This window comes from Octopus sinensis, unplaced genomic scaffold (assembly GCF_006345805.1).
Source record: "Octopus sinensis unplaced genomic scaffold, ASM634580v1 Contig14989, whole genome shotgun sequence".
Taxonomy (NCBI): domain Eukaryota; kingdom Metazoa; phylum Mollusca; class Cephalopoda; order Octopoda; family Octopodidae; genus Octopus; species Octopus sinensis.
Genome location: NW_021833458.1, coordinates 58,088 through 65,000, shown reverse-complemented (window position 1 = coordinate 65,000; position 6,913 = coordinate 58,088). Strand labels below are relative to the sequence as shown.

Below are 6,913 nucleotides of genomic sequence, written 5' to 3'. Positions count from 1 at the left end.
GTAGCTGTTATTGTTGTTGGTTAGCTCCGAATAAGTCCCACTAAGCAGAATTATGTGGAGGCGTAATGGCCCAGTGGTTAGAGCAGCGGACTCGCGGACGGAGGATCGTGGTTTCGATTCCCAGTCCCAGCGTTGTGTGTTTACTGAGCGAAAACACATAAAGCTCCACGAAGTTTCGGCAGAGGGTGGTGGCAACCCCTGTTGTACTCTTTCGCCACAACTTTCTCTCACTCTTTTTTCCTGTTTCTTGAGTAACGCTGCAATGGACTGGCGTCCTGTCAAGTTGGGGGGAACACATACGCCATAGAAACCAGGAAACCGGGCCCATGAGCCTGGCCAGGCTTGAAAAGGGCGCAAGGAGAAGAAGCAGAATTATATTGAAAACCATATATTAAATAAAGCAGTTCTATATTTAAGAGATGAGGAATTATGTACATTATTTACATTATTTACCTTTGACGGATAGTTGTCCCCATCTTGTTTGTTGCTAAAACAACGTTTCGGCTGATATACCACTATGCCACGGGCATATGGCGTAGTGATTAAGTGAGCGGGCTACTAATCCCAAGATTCCGAGCTTGATTCCAGGCAGTGACCTTAATAATAATAATAATAATAATAATAATAATAATAATAATAATAACATCGAAAAAAAACCCTTAGGAATGAGAACCCAGGTTCGAAATTTCTCCAAGACACCTGATGAAGGCTGGAGGTTATATCAGCCGAAACGGTGTTTTAACAAACAAGATGAGGACAAATATCCGTCAAATTTAAATAATGTAAATAAGGTATATTCAGTATTTAGGAGCCCTATCTTCTGTATATTTAGGAGCTCTATCTGATGTATCCTCCATGTTGCTAACGAAGCAATTTGCAATATGAACAAATACGCTCGCTATTTCTAACAAATGAAATAACTACATCAGCACTTAGGTTGCTTGCGACAATAATAATTATCTTATTTATCTATTTATTTGTTTTTGGTCATCAACAAAGCCGAGTTCGATATTTGATTCCTCCATGCTACAGAGGACCACCGTCGGCCAATGTTGAGCAGGTGTCTGCAATGTAAGATTCCTTTTAGCAGCATGCAAGATCCTCTACCTACAACATCGTGGAAAGGGGAAACTTGTATGCTTTGTTATGCAAGATTGCCAAGGAAAGCCCATCGTTATTGCACTTGAGAACGTACTGAACCAAAAAAGAAAGCACAAGTCTTTCTGTCCGACCTTCTCTTTATCTGCTCCAATAATCCAACCCTATGAATTAGTAATTTTTATATAGACCTTTAACGGATGAAGGCAGTTGATTTGGTGGGATTTGAAGCCACATCGCAGGGAGTCAGAACAAATGCCAATTAACATTCTAACCTATAATCTAAAGACTTTGCGTATTCACCACTTTGATTCCTGCCAGGCTAGAAAAATACTAAAATTTATCATTCATGTAGAAAAAAGCTATGAAGTACCTTTTTTTCGTAGAGTGTGACTAAAAATATCATGCCGTGTGAATTACGCCGGTTTCACATGATGTATTCAAACCATGTTGAATGTAGATAATACTTCTCTTCCACCTTTCTGCACGTGAATCCTAAAGCAACTGTCGATTACTGGTGTCGCTTACATTCCACCATTTCCTAATTTAAGCTAAAATCGAAACACGTAATTCTTAAATAACCGTAAACAATACGTATTTAATTAAAAATCTTACAAAATTAGTGGCAAAGAGAGCATTTAGAGAACGAAGTTTCCACACAGCCGATAAGCATAATTAGCATTGCAATTATCTGTTTGAAATAGGCGGCGAGCTAGCAAAAACGTTAGCACGCAGGGCGAAATGTGTAGCCGTATTTCGCCCGCCGTTACGTTCTGAGTTCAAATTCCGCCGAGGTCGACTTTGCCTTTCATCCTTTCGGGGTAGATAAACTAAGTACCAGTTATACACTGGGGTCGATGTAATCGATTTAATCCGTTTGTCTGTTCTTCTTTGTCCTCTCTGTGTTTAGCCCCTTGTGGGTAGTTAAAAATAAATTATCTATTTGAAATCGTATTCTAGTCTTTTGACTAATGAGGAATATATTTAGCATTGTAGTTCTATTTCTTTACTACCAGCAAGGGGCTAAACACAGAGAGGACAAACAAGGACAGGCAAACAGATTAAGTCGATTATTTCGACCCCAGTGCGTAACTGGTACTTATTTAATCGACCCCGACAGGATGAAAGGCAAAGTCGACCTTGGCGGAATTTGAACTTAGGTCGTAAAGACAGTAGAAATACGGCTACGCATTTCGCCCGGGGTGCTAACGTTTCTGCCAGCTCGCCGCCCTGTATATATTTAGCATTGTAGTTCATTACGTACAAAAAGACAGTATAGCCACGACTTAGATCCTTTCTCGTATCCATGTGTTTTTGCTCGTCGGTGAGAATGGGCGTAAGCATGAAAATGTTTAAGAAAATTTCGAAACAGACGAGTTTCAAGTTAGAACTGAAAGTGCGACACATCTTGCAAATATTTTGTATGAGTTTCTTTCGGTTTAACTTGGGGATTCTCAATGAAATCTACTTGTCGAAAACCCAAGAAAGCCCATTGCAGGAACTGTTTCTTTTCTTGGATCGTAAGCAAACGTATCGATATATTTCTTTGATGCATTAGATTGAATGCCTCGTTGTGTTTATGCCGAATGTCGACGACATGTGTTCATATCCCGTCGTGACAAACTTGGCTTTCTTTTCCTTTCCAAAGTACCCAAGGCAGGACCAATACTGGATGGAGGATTGGCACCATTCTAATAACGTAGGACACAATGCTTCCTCATATTTGTTTTAATGTTAAGCATTCCAAGTTCTATGTTCAAGATGATTTTCTTGAGTGGTATATTCAATCTGTCACCCGGTTGAATAGGGGACCATGTTGAACTTTGTGTGGGATCAATGGAGTCCTGTCTGCATTCTAGCTAGGTAGCTGGTTTTAGGATATTTTCCTCCCTTCTCCCAGCAAAAACAGGAAGGGAGGAGAATATTCTAAAATGTCAAAATTACCAAAGAAAGCCCATCGACTGTGCGGATATTACACTTGCGAACGTATTGAACAAAAAAAAAAAGTTTTTCTCTCCGATCCTCTCTTTCTCTGCCCCACCAATCCAACTCTCTAAAATTAGTAATTTTTATATAGATCTTGAAAGGATTAAGACAGTTGATTTCGGTGGGATTTGAAGCCATATCGCAGGGAGTAGGATCTTACCTCCTTACTATACGATTAAAGACAGAGAGGTACACCGTTTCCCTACTTAACTCCCATTCTTCACACTTGGATGTCATTTACAGAGGTCCTTCTGTTGCAAGTATTGCGGTTAGACTTTCAAGCCTGAGTATTACCTCCTCTCTTCCTTACACTAGGCACCAATGCTCTGGACATGAACAATAGCTTTTCATCGCTGACTAAACTATCTAAAAAATGTGTTTTATGCGATTACTGAATTGTATATAGGATAAGAAAAAACCACCTCTTAAATCTATCACGATCCCGTTTAGCACAACAACAATATAGAAATAATGCCTGCTATGCAAGAAACAGTTAATTATGAGAAGAAACAAATTGAATATCACCAAGGAAATGGTTCTCCTTTCACTGTTGATGTTTATACGCAATCTTCTCACTAGCGGCGAAATATCTTGATTCGCTTCCAAAGATTTCGAGATATTTCTTTATGTAAAGTGCATCACTTGTGCCTATTTGGCGTAAACTCATCAAACACGCGCAACGGTTTACTATATATATATATAATATATATATATATATATATATATATTATATATATATATATAAATCAAAAAATGTAACACAAGAATGGATCAGTAGTTTATATATATATATATATATATATATATATATTATATATATATATATATATATATATATATATATAACCAAGAAAAATGTAACAAGAATGGATCATAGTTTTATATATATATATATATATATATATATATATATATATATAATATATAACCAAGAAAAATGTAACAAGAATGGATCAGTAGTTTATATATATATATATATATTATATCTATATATATATCCGTAATATGAAGGGTGAAATTAATTATTTGGAATAATATCAATTACACCAAGTAGTCTTCGGCATGTAAAAGCCTCATTTGAGGAAATTTAAGTAATACTAAGCAATAAGGGTCAGCAACGAATTGCCTTACCACATACCGATTTTAGAATAGCAGTCAAAGGGTATAGCTATTTCTTCTACTAAAAAGGAGATCTCCCTTTTTAGTAGAAGAAATAGCTATAACCCTTTGACTGCTATTTCTAAATTCGGTATGTGGTAAGGCAATCGTTGCTGAACCCTTATTGCTTAGTATATATATATATATATATAACCAAGAAAAATGTAACAAGAATGGATCAGTAGTTTATATATATATATATATATATAATAATATATATATCTATATATATATCATATACACTTTTACTATTTTACTTGTTCCAGTCATTTTGAATGTGGCCAGGCTGGAGCACCGCCTTTTAGTCGAGCAAATCGACCCCAGGACTTATTCTTTGTAAGCCTAGTATTTAATCTATCGGTCTCTTTTGCCGAACTGCTAAGTTACGGGAACATAAAGACAACAGCATCGGTTGTCAAGCGGTGTTAGGGGGACAAACACAGACACACAAACGTATACACACACATACAACACATACATACATACATGCATATATATATATATATATATATATATATATATATATATATATATATATATATTATATATATACATAATACGACGCGATTCTATCAGTTTCCGTCAGCCGAATTCACTCAGAAAGCTTTAGTCGGCACGAGTCTATAGAAGAAGACATCTGCCCAAGTGCCACGCAGTGGGACTGAACCCGGAACAATTTGGTTGGTAAGCAAGCTGCTTACCACACAGCCACATGTTACAAAAAGAAAATAGAAAATACACGTGGAAATGTAAGGGGTAAATAAGAAGAAAAATGCTAAAATGCACATTGGAAATCAAAAAAAGTAAAGGATTTTTTAAGGAAAAGTAACGATACAATTCGATGAACTGAAGTAGGAATAAAAGTAATAAAATCATTATTGTGAATTGGAAAAGAGATTCAAAGGTACACCGGTTTCGTAAAATTACTGTTCACAGACAGTGAACGGTGTCGGGTCTACTAATCCCCCAGTAAAAAAATTATATTTAAGGGAGCTAAGTAGTTCTGGATTTGGTGCAATTAGAGTAGATATAATGTGTATTATATATATATATATATATATATATATATATATATATATGTAGGTCCCGGGTTGAGTCGGGGGTTAACCACAGTAAATAAGGTACTCAATACATAGCAGAGTAAATTAATTTATTTTATTTATAGAAGGAGCTTCTACAGGACTAGTACTGTTTCATTCAAATGAAATCATCAGGAAGCTGGCTGTCAAAAAAAGGGCTGGTATTTATACATTTATATATATATATATATACATACACACACGTACACACACACACACATATATATATTCCGACACACAAACACCTTTATTATGTTTAAAGAAATATAGCTTCCGCAAAAAGCTCATGCCGTTGTAAGAGTCTTCAAAGAATATACATCGTCTTATAGCTGTTGTCGTTGTTTTGAGCGGTATTTTAACAGAATCGTTGTAACGTGTAACAGCGTAATTCGTCTTCTTTGTTCTTGTTCTTTGCTATCTGAGTTCAAATCCTGCTGTGCTCAAATAGGTCGTTTATCATTATGAGCTTTTTAAATTAAAAATCCTCTCGGGTAATTAGTCCAACTTGACCAATTTTTCTCGCCCCGCCAAATTTTGATCAAGCGCATAATACCAGATCTGCTGTTATTCTATTATGTGTGTGTGTGCCTGTGTGTATTTGTGTATGTGTGTTTGTGTGTGTACATCTTGAACACAATTAGGTCAAAATCTGGAACTGCGCTGCTTATTTTTCTTCGTTATTAGTACAGTAATTCCTAGCTATATCGTGGTTCACCTATCAGGGTTTATTATTTAAGCATACGTTGATTCCTCCGTGGTGTTGTTTTGCATTTGTAACAAATCGGGCCGCGGAGCACTGCGCGCATCGCCGCCGCGTCGGCCGCCGCGTCGGCCGCCGCCCTGCCTTGTCTTCGCCCGCGCGTTTCGTCCGATTTCACGTCGCGCAGGTCGGTGCTGCGCGCACGGGAGCCACGAGGCAGGCGCATCGTCGGGAGTCGCCGTTCGCGTTGCGGTAGTAGCGCGTCCACCTCCCGGTCGTTTCGGCCCGCACGGTTCCTCCGAACGTGCTCTTCGCCGAGTGTCCGAGGCGGTGGGTACGTTCACTGTGAAAAAATTAGAGTGCTCAGAGCGAGCCCCACCGGCTTGCATACGAAAAGCAAACGGCGGTGCATCAGCATGGCCGCAGCTCTGAGCTGAATAAAAAAATAAAAAATACTGTACTGTTCCTACTTCGCAGATTTTCATTTATCACGGGGCGTTTTGGAACATAGCACCCGCGATAGTCGAGGGATTACTGCATAGGGCATAGGGAAAAAATCCGGTGCTGTACGTTCTGAGATAAAGTTCCATCGAGTGTATTTCTTTCCAGCTCGAAACACCCGTTCAACCAAAAACGTACGTTCTTCAATGGTAAGCATGTCGACGCGCTGAAGGGTACACAATGACTAAAAGACAACGGTTGACACCCGGCCGCCCACCCACGCAGGGATAACCAAGTTGCGCATGCGCACGATGAAGAGAATTCACTGCGGAGAAATTTTTTGAACACCCCTGAATATTATAAGCTAAAAAAAGCTGCAATTTAAAGTCTACATTCATTTCTCAGTAGAAATATTCACCAATCACCAAACCATTTGAAAAACAGTGAAGTA

At 38.2% G+C, this 6,913-nt stretch overlaps 1 long non-coding RNA gene across 1 annotated transcript; it reads left to right on the top strand.

The window, feature by feature from the left end:
* The first annotated feature begins 4 nt into the window (after positions 1 to 4).
* Positions 5 to 6,420, top strand: LOC118761547. Its single transcript, XR_004997461.1, has 4 exons — positions 5 to 15; positions 2,184 to 2,186; positions 2,343 to 2,349; positions 6,349 to 6,420. It is a non-coding gene; the product is annotated as an uncharacterized LOC118761547 (long non-coding RNA).
* The last annotated feature ends 493 nt before the right edge of the window (positions 6,421 to 6,913 follow it).